This window comes from Canis lupus, chromosome 14 (genome assembly GCF_048164855.1).
Source record: "Canis lupus baileyi chromosome 14, mCanLup2.hap1, whole genome shotgun sequence".
In the NCBI taxonomy this organism is placed as follows: Eukaryota; Metazoa; Chordata; class Mammalia; order Carnivora; family Canidae; genus Canis; species Canis lupus.
Genome location: NC_132851.1, coordinates 52,308,821 through 52,327,775, shown reverse-complemented (window position 1 = coordinate 52,327,775; position 18,955 = coordinate 52,308,821). Strand labels below are relative to the sequence as shown.

The window sequence follows — 18,955 nt, the reverse complement described above, 5'->3', positions numbered from 1 at the left end:
TACTTCACAGACCAAACATATAAATGTCATCCTGACACTGAGCAAAATACAGATATGCGATTATCTCATAATTCCACTGCATCTACTTTTGGTAATTTACATAAATTATCTCTTGGGAATGAAACCAGTCAAGCCTTGCTATATCATATAACAAGTACTAGCTTATCAAGACTTTTTCCCCTAGAAGACTTAGTCTGCTTCATAAGGTTTTCTGAAAAATCTCTGGACACAATCAGATTTTTCTGAGGATTTAGAGAGATAAAAAAACATTTACACAGTAGAAGTTTCAGCAACATAGACACAAACATTATTGATTCTATTTTCAAAAAGTTCTGAGCTGTCTCTCTTCCCCAAGCTTCGGACTCCTACCATGTTTTTTTTTTTTTTTTTTTTTTTTTTCAACTTCTTTCTCCTATGTTGATCCACTCTGATCATTTTAATCTTTTTTTACCCACCCTAAAATTATTCTTCATTTATTTTTAGAGCCAATTTGTTTTGATTACTTTCTTCCCACAAATTTAGGCCTTCCTTTTCTTATTCTCCATTCACAGGTTTCCTATAAGTGTATTTTCTAAAGGAGAAAAATTTCTTCCAGATGACTAACTCCATTGACAAGTTGTTAAGATAATTGTTGGGTTTTTCCCAGGAACATTGGATTTGAGGTCTCAACCAGCAACTAACATATCATGTTTATATCTTAGCAAAGATTGGTGATATTGGATAAAGTCATCCTTCAGGGAAAGGACATCTTCAAAAAAAGCAGATTTTTTTTTTTTTTGGATACCATTAATTATAAAAGAGAGACATGAAAATTATTTACATAATGGAAGATTTCACAATTTCACTGGAATGGGCAGCTTCACTTCATGCCATTTTAATAACGATTTCAGTCCACATACATTCTGAGAATGTCACCATGTCTAAATAAGGAATAATACTTGTCTTCTAGAACTACTTTGGTGCCTTCATATTCTGCGAGAACTTTATCTCCAACTTTCACACTAATTGGTTGAATCTCTGCACCTTTTCCTTTAGAACCTGATCCAACAACTACTACTGTTGCTTGCAACACTTATTCTTGAGATTTTTATGAAAGCATAATACCTCTTTTGGTTACAGTTTCAACCAAAATTCGGTCAAAGAGGGGAAGAAATTTTCCAAACACTTGCCTTGCCATGACTCCAGCCTCTGCAGTTTGACCCTGCTCTGGAGCTGTCACCACCGCCACGAGAAGCTTTTTTTTTAGCCACAGCAAAAGGAAACCTACTGATGGTATGGAAAGAGCTCCCAACCAAATTCACTTAGTTTAAGACATCCTGTTCACAGTCAATTAGGTACACCCCACCCCCACCCCTGCCAGTGTGACACTAAAAATAAACTTCCTAAAAACAACTTTAGAAGCCATCTCACAGTATAGTACCACTTAGTGGGTAAAATACTTCTGAATCGACTGTACATTTTATTGAAAATTAAGAAGAAAGAGCTCTTTTGAATCTATCTGAGCCAGAGGGATGAACTCAAGATATTTTGTAAAATAATGTGATAAAATCATTTTAAAAAATTGCATTTTTGGCTTTTAGCCCACATAGAGTAACAGATCAGATATTCTCTTCCTTCCCAAAACATCCAAAAATATACAAATATATAAAACAATAGTTAAAATAGTTAAAAATAGTTAAAATCCACAATGTCTTGAATCCAGTAAATTACTGGGCATTAAAAAGAAGCAGGGAAATCTGATGCAGTAAGGAAAAAAAATCTGTCAATCTTAAACTAGATCTCTCTGATAAAGATCCTCATATTAGCAGAAAAGAACATTAAAACAGTTACTATAACTATATTGCATAAATTCAAATGCTAAATAAACACTTAAGATATGTAAAAAATATCATCCAAATAAAAATTCTAGAAATTAAAACTAATATTTGCGATAAAAAATATAGAGATGAGATAAAAGGAAGGATAGTACAGAAGGTCAGTGAATTTGAAGAAGGAGAAATAGAAACTAAAAATAAAACATGTGGAAATTAATAAAAATTAAATATATGAACTTTAAAAATAGAAAGAAAGAGGGACACCTGGCTGGTTCAGTCAGTTCAGCATCTGCCTTCAGCTCAGGTCATGATTTCAGGGTCCTAGGATCCAGCCCCACATCGTGCTCCCTGATCAAGCAAGGAGTCTGCCTCTCCCTCTCCTTCTGATCCTCCCCACTGCAGGTACTCTCTCTCTCTCTCTCTCAGATGAATAAATAAAAAAATATTTTAAAAAATTAAAATTGAAAATTATAAAAGAAAGAGCAAAGAATAGGTAAGCTGTAGGGAAACTTGAAGTATCTCAATATACACAAAACAGAAGCCATTCAGAAGAGAACATAGAAGGGGCAAGATTTAAAAACGAATAATAATAATGGAAGGGAAAATGGACATTTTCCAAATTTGATTAAAGCTATAAATTTCTTGTAGGTCACTGAGCTCCAAGCATAAGGAAAGTAAAGAAAACTATGAAATCAGTAATAAAGATAAAACTTTAAATTTACTCAGTGTAGAAAACAAGATAAAAACTAAGATAAGATGATAGAATATTTCTCATTAGAAAAAAAAATGCAAGTTAGAGGCAGTACAGCAATATCACTGAAAAAAAAAAAACTCAACTCAATCTATACCAAGAGAAAATACCTTTACAAAAGGAAGGTTAAATAGGACTATTTCAAACATACACAAAGAATTCCTCACCACACTTCAAGAAATATTTTAAAAATTATTCAAGCAGAGGAAAAGTATACTAGATGGAAATATGGATTTACACACACAAAAAATGCAGACCACAAAAAATGGTATGCATTTAGGCAAATGTGTAAGATATTTTCTTATTACTTAAATCTCTTTTAAAGATAATTGACTGCTTAAGTAAAAATATTCATGCAGTGCACAGTTTATAAAGCTCAGGAAGGGAGAAATGTAAATTTATTACTAGAGTATAAAGTTATAAGCTATTCATGAATGGTATAAGATCACTTAAAGTATGATAAATGAAAAAATGTATATTATTAACCATAAAGTAACCACTAAAATAATCAGTGATAGCTAATAAATCACAAAGGAAAGAAAATGAAATCATAAAAAAAAATTAACTAATCCAAAATGATGCAGAAAAAAAAGAAGCTAACAAATAAAAAACAGCAAGAAGATAGACTTCAACTTCATCATAAAAGTAATCAAGTAAAAAAAAAAGTAATCAAGTAAATATAAATGAACAAACACAAATAAAAAGCAGAGATATATGCTGCCATCAGAAATGAACTTCAGGGACACCTGGGTGGCTCAGCGGTTTGACCGGCTGCCTTTTGGCTCAGGTCATGATCCTGGGATCTGGGATCGAGTCCCACATCGGGCTCCCTGCATGGACCCTGCTTCTCCCTCTGCCTGTGTCTCTGCCTCTCTCTCTGTGTCCCTCATGAATGAATAAATAAATAAAATCTTTTAAAAAATGAACTTCAAATATAAACAAATAAATTAAAAGTAACAGGTTGGAAAAAGACATAATATGTTAACACTTACAAAAAAAAAAAAAAAACCAAAGTGGCCATAATTTTATTAAACCAATAGATTTCAGACAAAAAGAATATTGTCAGAAATAAAGAAAGCCCCTTTATAAAGAAGATTTAACAGTTCAATGTTTATGCACATAATAGCAGAACTTCAAAACACGTGAAGCAAAAACTTAACAGAATTGCCCGAAGACATAGCCAAATTCACAATTATAGTTAGACACTTCAAACATCCATTTTCAATAATTAACACAACAGATAGATCAGTAAGTAAGGATATGTAAGATTTGAACAAGATTATCAATCAAATTGTCTTAATTGACATTACTATAACAGTCTGTCCAACAATAACAGAGTACACTTTATTCTCAATTACACACAGCATAAGCTATGCTTTGGGCCATAATACCATTCTAAAATAATTTAAAAAGATCCAAGTTACACAATGTATATTCTCTGAAAATAAGGAGTTAATTAGAAATCAGAAAGTAATGATCTCTGGAAATTCCTCCGCTAAGTAATCCATGGATCAAAGAAGGAATTAAAATGAAAATTAAAAAGTATTTTTAATGAATAAAAATGACAAGCACATATCAAAATTCATGGGATGACTCAAAAGCAATGCTTAGAGAAAAATTTATAGCGCTAAATGCCATTATAGAAAAGACAACAGATATCAAATAAAAAACCTCAGCTTCTCCTTGAGAAGCAAAAAAAGAAGAGCAAATTAAACCCAAAGCAAGTAAATGAAAGGAAATATTTTTTAAAAGTGGAAATCAATGAAATAGAAAATAAGAAAAAATGAGTAAAATTAATAAAACCAAAATCTTATTTGACAAGATAAACAGAAGTAATAAACCTCTATTGAAACTGATCAGAAAGAAAAAGACACAAATTACAAATATTAGGAAGAAAGAGACATGTCTTTAATACAGATTACCCAGATATTGAAAGGATAACAGGGAAATGTTGTGAACAAACTTATGCCAAAAAGAATTCGACAACATAGAAGTACCAATTCATTAAGAAACATTTTTTTGCTCAAGAAGAACAGATAACCTGAATTGGCTTATATCTATTGAAAGCAGGGAATTTGTAAATTAAAACCTTCCAAAAAAGGAAATCTAGGTCCAGATGGTTTCAGTAGTATATGTGATCAAGCGAGCATTTAGAGAAAACTACAAAACCAATACTACACAAGCTATTTCAGAAAATTGAAAGGAAATGAATACTTTAAAATTCATTCTACAAAGTCAGAAGTATTCTGATACCAAAAGTAGACAGAGATAAAAATAAAACTACAGATCAATCTCTTATGAACATAGATGCAAAAACACAAACAAAAAAAAATGTCATGACCAATGGAGATTTATCCTATGCGTTCAAGGTTACTTTAACATTTGAAAATCTGGCAGCCTGTGGGGCTAGCGATTTAGCACCACCTTCAGCCCAGGGCCTGATCCTGGAGACCTGGGATAGAGTCCCATGCCAGTGTCTCAGCATGGAGCCTGCTTCTCCCTCTGCCTGTGTCTCTGCTTCTCTCTCTCTCTCTCTCTCTCTGCATCTGTCATGAATAAATAAATAAAATCTTTAAATAATAATAATAACATTTGAAAATCAATGCACATATTTTCTCACATTAAAACTGGAAAAAAGGAAAATGCTAGAAACATATCAACATAAAAGTGTTTAACAAATTCTAACAATTCTTCCTTCCTAGGAAGGAAACTAGTGAAAGGTATCACAAAAACCTGTAGTTAATATCATGTAAAATGATGAAATATCGGATACTTTCTCCTGAAGATTAGGAACAAAAAGCCATCTATCTCCTCTATCTACCAGTTCTTTTTTTTTTTTCTATCTACCAGTTCTATTCAATATTATACAGAAAGTTTAACCAGTAAGTTAAAGGAAAATAAATAAGAAAATAATAACAACAAACATCCAAGTCAGAAAAATAGAGGTAAAAATGTCTTTATTCACAAACAGCATGATTTTCTATCCGCAAAATCCACCTGATTTTACCAAAAAGTAAATAAATAGCAACTAGAACAAATAAGAGAATTTACCAAAGTTGCAGAATGCATTAACATGCAAAAATAAATTATGTTTTCATAAACTGGCAGTGAAAACTTGGAAACTAAAATTTTTAAAAACTGTATCATTTACAATAGCAACAAAAATATAAAAATGCTAAGGGATCAATTTGACAAAATAGGTAAGTGCTCAACATTGAAAACTAAAAATACTAATAACTAAAAACATACTTTGTCCGTGGATTGGAAGACTCAATATTGTTAAGACATCGATTCTCCCTAAATTGATCTTTATTTCAGTGCAATCACAAAGTCCCATCAGGCCTTTTTTTGTAGAAAATTACAAACTAATTTTAAAATTTATATAAGAATGCTAAGGCTTAGAATAACCAAAACAATTTTGAAAAACACACAAAAAAATTTGGAATACTCATACTACCTGATGTCAAGCTTTACAATAAAACTGTAGAGATCAAGACAAGGTAATATAGCTGCTCCTTGAACAATGTAGGGGTTAAAGGCACTGACCCCTAAGCAGTCAAAAATCCACATGTAATCTTTGACTCCTCCAAGACTTAACTGTTCATAGCCTATTATTGACCAAAAGCCTTACTGATAATATAAACACATATATTGTATGTTATATGTATTACATATGCACTCTTAAAGTAAGTTAAAGAACAGAAAATATTGTTAAGAATACTATAAAGAAGAGAAAACATATTTATAGTACTATAACATATGTGATTAAAAATTCTGCCTAACAATATTATCATAGGATAGATAAATGAATCATGTCAACAAAATAAGGAGTCTAAGAATAGGCCACATATATGGACAACTGTTTCTCAACAAAGATGCAAAGGCAATATGATGAAGAAAGGATGGCCTTTTCGCCAAATGATGCTGGAACCACTGGATATTCGTATGCAAAACAAAAAATCTTTATTCAAAAGACATTTTAAAAAATTAATGCAAATGGATCAATTCTAAGCACAAAATATAAAACTACAAAAGTCTTAAAAAAGAAAGCTCAGAAGAAAATTTTTATTACCTTCGGTTAGCAAAAGATTTTTTTAGATATGACCCAAAAAGCACAACTCATAAAAGAACAAAAGGACAAAGCAGACTCCATTGAAATTAAGAACTTCTGTTAAAAAGATACTGTCAAGATAAGGGAAAGAAAAGCCACAGATTAGGACATTGTATATTAATACAACATTAAAGACTAGTATCCAGAATATATAAGGAATTCTCAAAACTCAATAATGTCTAATCAAAGCAACCAAGATAAAAATAAACGAAAGATTTAAACAGATATTTCACACTGAAGACATATGGATGGTAAGTTCATGAAAAGATACTCATCATCATTAGTCATTAGGGAAATGCAAATTAAAACCATAAGGACAGAGTATCAAACACGTATTTTACAACAACTAACGTGAAAAATTCCATCCATACCAATTATTAGACAGGACTTAAAACTTTCATACACTCCCAGTAGGAGTATAGAGTGGTACAACCACATCAGAAAACAGTTTGACAATTTCTTAAAAAGTTAAATATACATAGATTATTTGATCCAACCATTATACTGCTAAGTATTTAGCTAGTAGAAAGCATATGACCTTACAGATATTTTTCCACAAATGTTGACAGCAGCTTCATTTGTAATATTCAAAAACTGGGAATAACCCAGATGTCTATCAACAGGTGAATATATATACTCTGTTATTTCTACAACATGATACTTCTCAGCAATTAAAAGAGAATGAATTAAAAGAGAATGAACTCTTCATACACACTAACATTGGCCGAATCTCAAGATGACTATGCTGAGTAAAAGAGGAAGACTAAGGAAGTGTATGTTACATGAATTCATATATGAAATTCTGGAAAATTCACATATAATGAAAGAAAGCAGATGAGAGGTTGCTTCCAGAGCAACAGTGAGGAGGGCAAGAGAATGGCAATAAAAATGGGAACAAGGAAATTGGGGTGATGAATGACATGTATTTTATTCATTGTGGTGATTGTTTCATGTTTGTATACATTTGTCAAAACTAATAGAATTGTACATTTCAAATATGTGTAGTTTATTGTATGCCAATGATACTCTGATTTTTAAAAACTCTTTTTAAGACCGCTTGGCTATTTAGAGCTATAGAATGTTATTTTTTCCAAAAGATTTCGTATTAATGTACTGTAGAAAATAATATTAAAATCAAAAATATATAGTAGCGCGGTCAGGAGATAGACATAAAATTATTGTAAACAAACCAGAATAGTTACGTCTGTGTTATCCAGTATGAATTTATTAGAATTCAGGAGTTTGTGGGCCTTATAAATATTAACTTAATATTTGAAAAATAAAATGAACAAATTGATTATGAAATAGGCATTTATTAAAATGCTCATACCATATGTGTTATTGTTTTGCCTTAAGTTGAATTATGAAGTTCTCACCTATGGGGAAAAAAATACTTTATGACTTCCCTTCAACTTGAGTCAGGTTTCAGCCTGGAGCAAATATCTATGAAGATGATAGAAATGATGAGAAGTCATTAAATGCCGCAGATCAAACACTGCCACTACAATGTAACCCAGAATGGCAAGGCAACAACAGTTTAGGAGACTTAAAAGAAATTCTGAACTTATTCCCCAGAAGCCATTACATTTAGTGAAGTTTATCTCAGTCTTGAAATTCGCATAAGTCATGCGCTGAATTGAATTTACTACTAAGGCATCAGCATCAACTACTGCAGTGTCATCTTGTTCCCCTTCTAAATCACCTTATTCTACTCAAAGATAAAAGGCCGCTTTCATTTCTGTAGGGGACAGATTAAACATTAGCAGTCAGAAGCAATTGCTTTTCCCTTCAACATCACCTCTAGCCTTTTTACTTACAGCACCCTCTCCAGGGATTTCCTGCTGGCTGAAGAAGAGGCAAATAACATTTGTGCCACCGCACAGCACAGTTGCTTCCATGCTGCAAAACTGAGTTCTTTCAAAACAATGCGTCAGGTCTTAGCAGGTGAGAGGTAGAACCATGGAACAGAGCTCTGAGAGGCTCATAAATCTTAATCCAGCTTTCCCAGAAGTCTCTGCATGTGGCTTAGAATAACTCATAGGCTGTAAGTACATACATCATAAAAGACGACTCCAGCAGTCTCTGACATCAGTCTAGGACATCAGTCCTATAACTGTTGACTGGGACAGACATTAACACTCACCTGAGCTTAATCAAACTTAGATAGCCTGCTGACCATAGACCCCCTGACCTCCCTTTTCTTAGAACACTTACTTTAGAAAACTTGCAACGATAAATTCTTTTTCTACCCCTTTGAGATGTAAATATTCTCCCAGAAAGGTAATGATGGGGCACCTGGGTGACTCAGTGGTTGAGCATCTGTCTTTGGTTCAGGTCGTGATCCTGGGGTCCTGGGATCGAGTTCTCCATCACGCTTCTTGCGGGGAGCCTGCTTCTCCCTCTGCCTATGTCTATGCCTCTCTCTGTGTGTCTCTCATGAATAAATAAATAAAATCTTGGAAAAAAAAAAAGAAAAAGAAAGGTAATGATCAAGAAAGTCAGGGCCCCTATGTCTGGGTCTCTAAGGGAAGGTAGGAACCCAACTTTGACAAGCATCAATTCACAAACCCAGATGGCCTAGTGCCATTGAACATAGCTCCTTATTAATATCCTCTCCTCTTCCGCTCACCCCAATGCTTAAAAACTCTTCTGCTTTTGTATCCGTGGAGTTGAATTGACTCTCTCTCCCCTATTACAGCAGTCCTAAATAAATTCTTCCTTGCCTGTTTAATTCCATTTGGCACAATTTTTCTTTGATGCTGCCCTTGAGAAACAACTCCTCTCTGGCAACAAACAGGATATAATTTTTAGCAAAATAACTTAAACATTTCCTAAATTTCAAAATTAAATTATGAAACTACTAAAGGATGAGTCATTCTGAATTGAGGTTGGTGGAGCTGTCTGCTATGACCTGATTAGCGTGAGGGGTTACAGAAATCCCAATTTTATTACTTGTATGCTCCTTCCATTGTGATTCTAGTTGCCTGTGCTCCTTATCTATTAAATACTATTCACTGGTAATAGACACTAAAACCATTTTGTTGCTACCTATTACTAGATATCTCTGGGATTTTGATTTCTGCCTGGCCTGTTGATCTGAGGATGAAGGAGGAAAGCCAAAGGAAACACCCAATGGGAAATGACAGTGAATCCTTAATTCTATAACACTTGTAACTGATGTATCACAAATCTATAGGCAGATAGAAGGAACTCAACACAAACAACTCTAAGTGAAAAATCACAAAAGCAAACTATTCTCCGCCAAGCTCTCCTGATACCGTTTTCCCCATTCTCCATCACAGAATGTGAATCTTTTACAGGTGGGGAGAGAATTGAAAATAGGATTGGCTGCTGTCATAATAGAGTAAGCTAAGAGTTTTATAGTGGTCTCCTCTATGAACCTTGTTCAGAATGATCATTTTGGAGGTCAGCCTCAAAATATCACATTGGCTTATAAAAATTCCAGACCAGCATTTGCTTCTGTAAAGTTATTCTTAGGACCACAAAAGGCCATGACTACTGTGAAAACGTTCTGGCCCTGTGATAAAATCTACTGACTATAAGACTTAAATTTATAAAGAATTAGCTAACATATTATAGGGATATTGATTTTTTTGCTCTCAATTAGCAATTGCTAACATTTAGCCCTGTATTTTCTTTGACAGGTTGTTATTATTTTCTCTACTGACACTGTCTCTTTGGTTGCTAATATCTTCAGACTGGCATCGTGCTTAGCCTGTCTGACTAAACTTAAAAATTTTTAGTGTTCTTATTGTTTATATTGTTATTCTTTGTCTTTCAAATTCTAGCACCTATGAGCCCTGTGTAATGTGGCTCTGAAGTATATATAGGTGCTACAATATTTACACAGATAGTTCTCCTACAAGCAAACTCAAAACCATTCTCTGGTGTTCTTTCTTATTTCCCATGAAAAATAAAATTGCACCTGTGGAATAGGACCAAGAAAACCCTACAACTTTCGGATTATTGCTCACGACCTTACTGTATTATAACCCATTGCAAGTTACAACAGGAGTAAATGTGTACCTAAAAATATAGAAAAGTCTTATTTACATCCTTGGAAAAAATGATGTGGAGAGATGACTGAAATGACCACCTGCAAATTTTGACACAATTACTATTCAGGGTACTTACAAAATTTATGAAGTCTTCTGGAAAATAGCATCTGAATTTACATGTTTTAACCCTGTGAAATGCATTCTAAAGTATTATGCCCAAGTGAACTAAGGAAATAGTAGACGTTATAGTTTTTGAGGTTTGCTATCCAATGGGGAGAAGGATAAGAGAAAATGTAAATGTATAGAGAACCATATGTATAGAGAATCAATATTTCTTAATGCTTTAAGAGTCATCAAAACGTTTTAACACCCATCACCATATTTGGTGTCTAAGAAGCTTATAAAAGAAATAAAACAGATTGAACTTTCCTTAGTTTACGGCAAGGACTTGAGACCTCACAGAAAGTCAAATAATTTGTCTAAGGTTATATGACATAAATTCTTCTTGTTCTTATTTCACTTTTGCTTATACTTTATTTCATTTTATTTTTATTTTTTACACCCCAGCCTGATTATAGTTTTTTAAAATATTTTATTTATTTATTCATGAGAGACAGAGAGAGAGAGGCAGAGGCATAGGTAGAGGGAGAAGCAGGCTCCCTGAAGGGAGCCCAAAGCAGGGCTCAATCCCAGGTCCCTGTATCACACTGAGCCGAAGGCAGATGCTCAACCACTGAGCCACCCAGGCATCCTTGATTATAGTTTTTGAAAACTAAAGGAATACAAGAAAGAGGCTGATGAGTTTCTGGGGAAGACATATTTTGAAGGTCTTTAATTCTTTAATCATGTACCTTTTTTTATTAAACATGTGTGGGCTATTCTGGGACTCATTTTACTTGAATTCTCAACAATTCAGCATTGTTCACTATTCCTTTATCCCAGAAATCCTCTACTCCCTGATGTGATGAAATTTCTTTCCTTATTTCCCTCTTATGTACTTGCTCATACCATGTTGGTGTCTTTTGCTTCCTTAGTAGGCTTTGTATGTTAATAACCCTCAGCTCTCAGCTCTCTCTCCTTCCTAGGTAGTCATACCAACAGACACAAAATACCATGTACAACTCCCAAATATATATTTATGGACTAGACTTCCTCCCAGATCTGCAAACCTTAATGAGTTATAAGCACTGTTTTAGACTGAGGCAGACGGGATCCCTGGGTGGCGCAGCGGTTTGGCGCCTGCCTTTGGCCCAGGGCGCGATCCTGGAGACCCGGGGTCGAATCCCACGTCGGGCTCCCAGTGCATGGAGCCTGCTTCTCCCTCTGCCTGTGTCTCTGCCTCTCTCTCTCTCTCTCTCTGTGACTATCATAAATAAAAAAAAAACAAAAAAAACAAAAACAGTTAGACTGAGGCAGACAATGCAACGTTCACTTTTCCAGTTGCTGCTAATGGAGTGTGGGAAGGTAATTAACTACTCTATATCTCAGTAAACTCATTTGTACAGTGGAGAATATAACAAAACCACCTCAGAAGTTCCATTACATGAAGTTTATCAGAGTCTAGACATCTCCACTGGCATATCTCCTAGGCATCTCAGATTTAATATACCCAAAATGATTCTGCAGCTCCTCTACAAATCCTGTCTCACTCAAACTTCTTTATATCAGAAGTTGACAAGAATTTTTGCTCCCACAAATATTCAAAAGTTGTACTTAATTTTGCTCTTTCCCTTACCCTATCCCAGATGTAATCCATTAGATTCAATCTATTTGATCTATCAATTCTACCTTCAAAATAAATTGTAAGTTTGTATCATTTTCTATAACTCAAAACCAATCATCATTCTTTTTTCTGGACTAATGTAATAGCCATATAACTGCTCATCCCATTGCTTTTACTATTGTATTCTTTCCTTCCAGTCATTTGTCCAATGAACAGAAAGGCCTTATTAAAAACAAATAACATCACGCCACTCTCACACTTAAAACTTTGCAGCAGTTTCATTTCACTAAGAAAAATACTAAAACCTTATATCATTCTCTACAAGAAGCTCTGTAGACCACCTCTTCTTCATCTCTCCATCCTTAGCTCAAGCCACTTTCTTCTTCATTCACAGTGCTCTAGTGACAATCGTCTTCCAACAGTTCTCAGGATTTTTTTTTTTAAAGATTGTATTTATTTATTCATGATAGACAGACAGAGAGAGAGAGAGAGAAAGAGAGAGAGAGGCAGAGACACATGCTGGGAACCTGACGCGGGACTCGATCCCAGGACTCCAGGATCATGCCCTGGCCCAAAGGCAGGCCCTAAACCGCTGAGCCACCCAAGGAACCCCAATTCTCAGGATTTAACAAGCTCTTTCACATTGTAGGTCCTTTATACTTCCTATCCCTTTTGGTTGAATGTGTTTCCCCAGGCTTTAAGCAAGGCAGCTTCCTTGTCTTCTTAAAGTCTTTGTTATTTCAGAGAGATTTTTCTCTGACAATTCTATTCACCACCCCCAGTTATATTGCTTTTAAAGACAACACCACACACTATTTCTTCCTTCAGAGCATATGTAACTATCTGTTATTATTTCATTTATTTCTTGATTTTGTTTATCCACTTTTCAAAAATTTTGAGTTCTTACTGTGTTGTTTTGTTCTAGATTCCCAGGGTAGAGCAATGCATGTCCTCATGAGCCTTACTTTCTAGAGGTAGAAATGGAAAATAATCAGGTAAATACTCTGAAGGGAAATATAGCAGAGTAAGAGAATGTACAATTGGGAAAAGTTTTGACTGGACGTCTAGGGTGGGGTTTTCTGTAAGAAAGATAGGCTTAGACTTGAATGACATAAAGAAAAAATTTAGAAGCTGTAAGGAAAAGCACCACCTCATGACATAGATTAAGAGAATGAGTGGTAGTCAGCCAGGTACAGAAGCAGCATCATGATCATTGAAACTGAGTGTAACTTGCCCAAGATAATGTTCTAGAAACTAGTAGGATTTCCAGAGAGAGATAGAGATAAGTAGTTTTTTGTTTGTTTGTTTGTTTGTTTGTTTGTTCCAGAAAGGTTAGAGAGCACCTGGTAAATACTTTTTATAAAAATCAGTGACTTCTTTTGTGTTCTGAATTCAAGTCTCTGACATTTAGGATTCTCAATAAATAGAACCCCACAGTAAATGCCCAAAACTTCCTAGGATAGATACCAAAGGATTTTTACTCAAGTTATTTATGGCTTTGCTTTCCTTCCAGAGTCATATCCTCTAGCTTTCAGTCCTACATTTAGAAGACTCTCCAATCTCTGATTGTGCCCTTAGGCCAATCACATGGTTTTCCCTTAAGACATGGATCCAGTCCCACATTGGGTTCCCTGCAGGAAGCCTGCTTCTCCCACTGCCTATGTCTCTGCTTCTCTCTCTGTGCCTCTCATGAATAAATAAATAAAATCTTTAAAAAAAAAATAAACCTACATATCATTTTTAAGAATTTTGAAAAAGAAGCTTAAGATGTGTAAATGCAAGCACTGACTATAAGGACACATTTGAGGAAATACTACTGTAAAATTAGCAAATTATTTTGGCTTTATTTAACAAGATTAAATGAACACTTTTACCAGTCCACATTAGACTCTATTGTGATCTTAAAAAGTTAGCCCCAGAAGCTATTTTAATTTGGTCGATAGATGTATAGAAAGATTTTTATTATACCTTATTTTCCTTATGAAGCAGAAAGCATCAAGAGTTTCCAAAACTGGGACCCCTGGGTGGCGCAGCGGTTTGGCGCCTGCCTTTGGCCCAGGGCGCGATCCTGGAGATCCGGGATTGAATCCCACGTCAGGCTCCCGGTGCATGGAGCCTGCTTCTCCCTCTGCCTGTGTCTCTGCCTCTCTCTCTCTCTCTCTCTGTGTGACTATCATAAATTAAAAAAAACAAAAAAAAAGAGTTTCCAAAACTATCACAAACTTTCAAAAGAATCAAAAGAATAAGCAGAGTGCCTGGGGAAGACAGGGTGTTGGGGAAGACTGGAAGGGTAGGGTTTAAAAATAGATGCTTGAAAATATATTTGCTTTGGCCATTCCACAGTATAATAATTGGTATCAAACACACAGCTGCAATTACCACATAATCATTGTCAATGTCATGTGTAGGCAGATGGTAGCAATGTTTGGGAGAGGAGATAACACTGAATTTTTAACAAGTGACAAAAGGATTGGCATGGTGCAAACAGAATACCACTGCACTTGGCCAGCAGCCAGGCAGCCCCATGTGTTGCCATCCTGCCACTCACAGAAGGCTTACATGGTAAATAAGACAGTGGGTTTTTTCCTCAAAGACACAGACTTGCAGAAAGAGGGGGAAAAAATATATATATGCATACATATATACACACACAGGTACATATACATATCAGAAAGTGAGTAAATGGTTGCTTTTATATTCTAAGACTAATTTAATTGGAAGCTTTAACATAGTAGCCCACTATGATATTCGGCCTGTGGCAACAGCAGCAGCTCTGGTCAGAGTTGTATAGCATTCCAGTTAAGAGCAACGGCTCTGGGGTCTGATTCAAATACCAGCTCTCCTAAGTATTAGTTGTGTGACTTTCAGGAAGTCATTTTATTCATCTGTACCTCCTTGTGAACATCTTAAAAATGTGAAAAAATAATAGAACCTACCCATTTTAGGTATGATCATGTAGAAGGAGAGCTGAAATGATGATTCTCATGCAACTAATTTCCCAAAGTGCTGAACTGAAGAAAGGAGAGGTGGTGAGTAGCAGCGTAGAGCCAGGGAAGAGGCTAAGCAGGTGTGTGGGTCTCAGCTGGTGTTCTTGTTATCTATTGCTGCATACTTCCTCCCAAATTAGTGGTCTAAAACAAAAGTCGTTTTATTATCTCATGATTCTGGTGCATCAGGAACTCAAGGAGGGTCCAGCAATGTCAGATGGCTCAAATGACTCAAGGTGACTAGAACAACACAGACAGCTAGAGGGCAGGTTGGGATCCTCGTTTCTTGCCTATGTTACATTCCCTGGGATTGGACAGTCCAAGACAGTTTCTGCATACATGGGTCTGACACTTGGGCTGGATTAGCTGGAACACTGGGAGCTGGCCAGCTTCTGCTTTGTCTCTACCTAGACTCTGCCTGGCTTGTGCCCGTCACAGCATGGCCCTCACAGGATAGTCAGATGTTTTTACATGGTAGCTCACCTTCTCCAGAATAAACATTACAAAAGACAATTGACAACTCAATGATTCTTATAATCTAACCTCTAGAGACTTGCAGTGTGACTTTTGCCACATTCTATTGGTTACACAGGGCTATCCCAGATTCAGTAAAGAGGAGGACCATACAAAAAGAAAAAGAAAACAAAAAACAAAAAACAAAAGAAAAAAACAAGGGGTATGGATTCACTGGGGAGCCATTGTGGAGAGTACCTACTGCTCCTGGAGACTGCGTCAGCTTGAACCCACAGGAGAAAAATGGAGTTGGTCCCACCTTTAGGCAAAGAGCTGACCTTTTGTACCTTCATATGAGATGGGGACTAATCTCTCTAGCAAGATGGTTCCAGGCAGAGGGGAGGGCAATTCTCCAGAGATGGGGTATCTGTGAATAGTTAGCACCCAGAACTGAGAACAGCTAAAGTATGAATGTATAGGTAAAGATGACCAGACAAGCCACAGAGACTGTCTACTCTGCTGCCTCTGAGGGTTAATGTGAAGATTACAGCATAAACATGGTAATGAAATGCTCAGAGAGAGGTCATTTTGATTTATATCTTTCAGTGCTGAGGAGCTGCTTCCTCCAGGACACTGTTTCATAAGGGCCTGAGAAAATATACCTGTAGATTAATGAGCTGAAGTAACCCAACTAGCAAAAATTCCTTCTATGGTATATTTGATTACACTACTTAAGAATAGTCACAATTAAACACTAATTATCAGATTCCTTCTACATTCTGCTATATATACAGAGCAATTTCCAAGAAGAATTATGGTATAAAAATTAAGGAACTTCAAATGACATTGCTTCTAATAAGCCATCTTAATTTGCACTTGGATTTCAAAGAAATTTTAAGAATACCAATAACCTTGTTGAGCACCAATGAGGTGCCATTTGCTGAAGGATTAGCTGGATATATATTATTTTATCAAGTGTCATAATACTCCCATGAGATAGATATTATTTTCCTTATCATACTGGTGCACAGGCTGAAAATTAGAAAGATTAAGTAATTTTAGTGTATGAACATACATATTTCAGTAAGTATGAAGTACAGTTGGATTTGAACCTGGATCTCTTTCATTTTAAAACTCTACTTGCCAATCATATTACATAATAATCTATGGCAAACACTCTGGAAGTGGTTATTTTGCAAACAATATGCAGGGTTCTTTTTTAAGTGCCTACAGTGTCACTAAAATAATTTCTCTAATGTTTCTCCAGGGAAACAAAGGCAGATTTTTGGATCAAAAGAATTGCCAAAGGTTTCATTGACTATTCAGAGGCGCACCATAACTCTAGGAGAAAAATCTTTAGCTCCTTAATGAATCTATTGATATAAATAATGGCAGTGTAGCTACTATATTCTAATCAATGAATTATTGTGTTATCACAGCCAATATAATTTGTGTTCTTAACTTTTTAAAAAGAAACTGAATAATCATTCTTACTACTGTATGTATAAATACTGGTTCTACTAAGCCATTGATACATTACCAATTTAAAAAAAAAAAAAAAATTGGCTTTTTAAACTCCACCATGTTTCCAGTGAGTGGGATTTTAAATCCAGGGAGAAAAAAGGAAATGTGCCCTCTTTAACTAAAAATAGTGTTTAGTTCTACACTCTTAAATTTACTAGTTTGATATTGTTACTTTACAAATTAGAAAGTCAATCGTTAGCATATTTTAATATGTTTTTTTTTTAAAGATTTTATTTATTTATTCATGAGAGACACAGAGAGAGAAGCAGAAACATAGGTAGAGAGAGAAGCAGGCTCCCTTTAGGGAGCCTGATGCAGTACTCCATCCCAGGACCCCTGGATCATGCCCTGAGCCAAAGGCAGACACTCAACCACTGAGCCACCCAGGCATCCCTATTTTAACATGTTTAAATCATATCAGTAAGTGGTGAAAAATCATGAATATTTAGAGAGGGAAATTATGCTTGTATTCTGTTGGAGAAAGAAATAACAATCATTGTGCAAAAGAGAGTACATTAATCCTACTTACATTTAAGATAGTATATATGAGGGGCACAGAGCTGGCTCAGTTAGTAGAGTGTGCAACTCTTGATCTCAGGGTTGTGAGTTCAAGCTCTAGGTTGGGTGTAGAATTACTTAAAACAAAACAAGAAACCAAGAACAAAGAAAGGATAGTATAAATGAGTACTATCAAAATAAATATTAAGGTAAAATTATCTTCATGGCATCTATAAAAGCCCAAAGGCAAAGAACTTAAGCACAGCTGGAGCAGAAGGAACAAACAGGGAACTCAACATGGGGCTGAGATGGAGCCAGGTCGTGAAGTACTGTGTAGACTATGTTAAAAGAAAGTTTGGGTTTTAAGCATTCTTTATTTTGGTGAATAGCAACCTCCCGAAAATGAATCTTTTCACACAATCTCCTCAAAGTAATATGAAAAACAGAAACTTCAAAGAAAACCAGATACGACCCAGGCCTTCGGCATCATTAGAAGATGGAAAATTCCACAAATTTTCCATCAGCACAAATATGTATAAAAGTAAACTCCAAATCCTGATGGAGCTAATGCTAGAACACCCACCGCAGCTGCAGGTTTGTGTGCCTGGAGAATGGGCAAAGCAGGATTTAAACAATTGAAAGAAAGGGAATAGCAGAGTGGAGAGCTTAGATGTAGCACAGACAAAAACCATCTCTGCAAAGCGAAAGTCCAATCAAGCACTAAAATACTGAACACAGATATTTCAGCTCCTGTCATTCACAGCACCACCTGCAGGAAAAGGACTTCAAAGAAAAAGAAAATAAAAGTTTGCAGACTTGGAGAAGCACTGCTCTAGAAGAGAATGAGATTAATACAAGGATACTGCCTTTTGGAGACTGGAAGTAGAGGGACAGTAAGAAGGAAGAGAAAAAAATTAAGGTGCAGAAATGAAAGAGAACAAAATGCTGCAAACTCCTCACCACCACCCCCATTATGAACCAGTAAAGAAACTGAATTTCATTATACAATTGCAGAAGGTGCTCTTCAGTTAGGATCCCTGTCCATGAAATACTTAGGAATAGGGAGAAAAAAACA

At 35.4% G+C, this 18,955-nt stretch overlaps 1 pseudogene; it reads right to left on the bottom strand.

Moving 5' to 3' along the window:
• Positions 1-886: 886 nt before the first annotated feature.
• Positions 887-1,177, bottom strand: LOC140603485 (10 kDa heat shock protein, mitochondrial pseudogene; annotated as a pseudogene).
• Between the last annotated feature and the right edge of the window lie 17,778 nt (positions 1,178-18,955).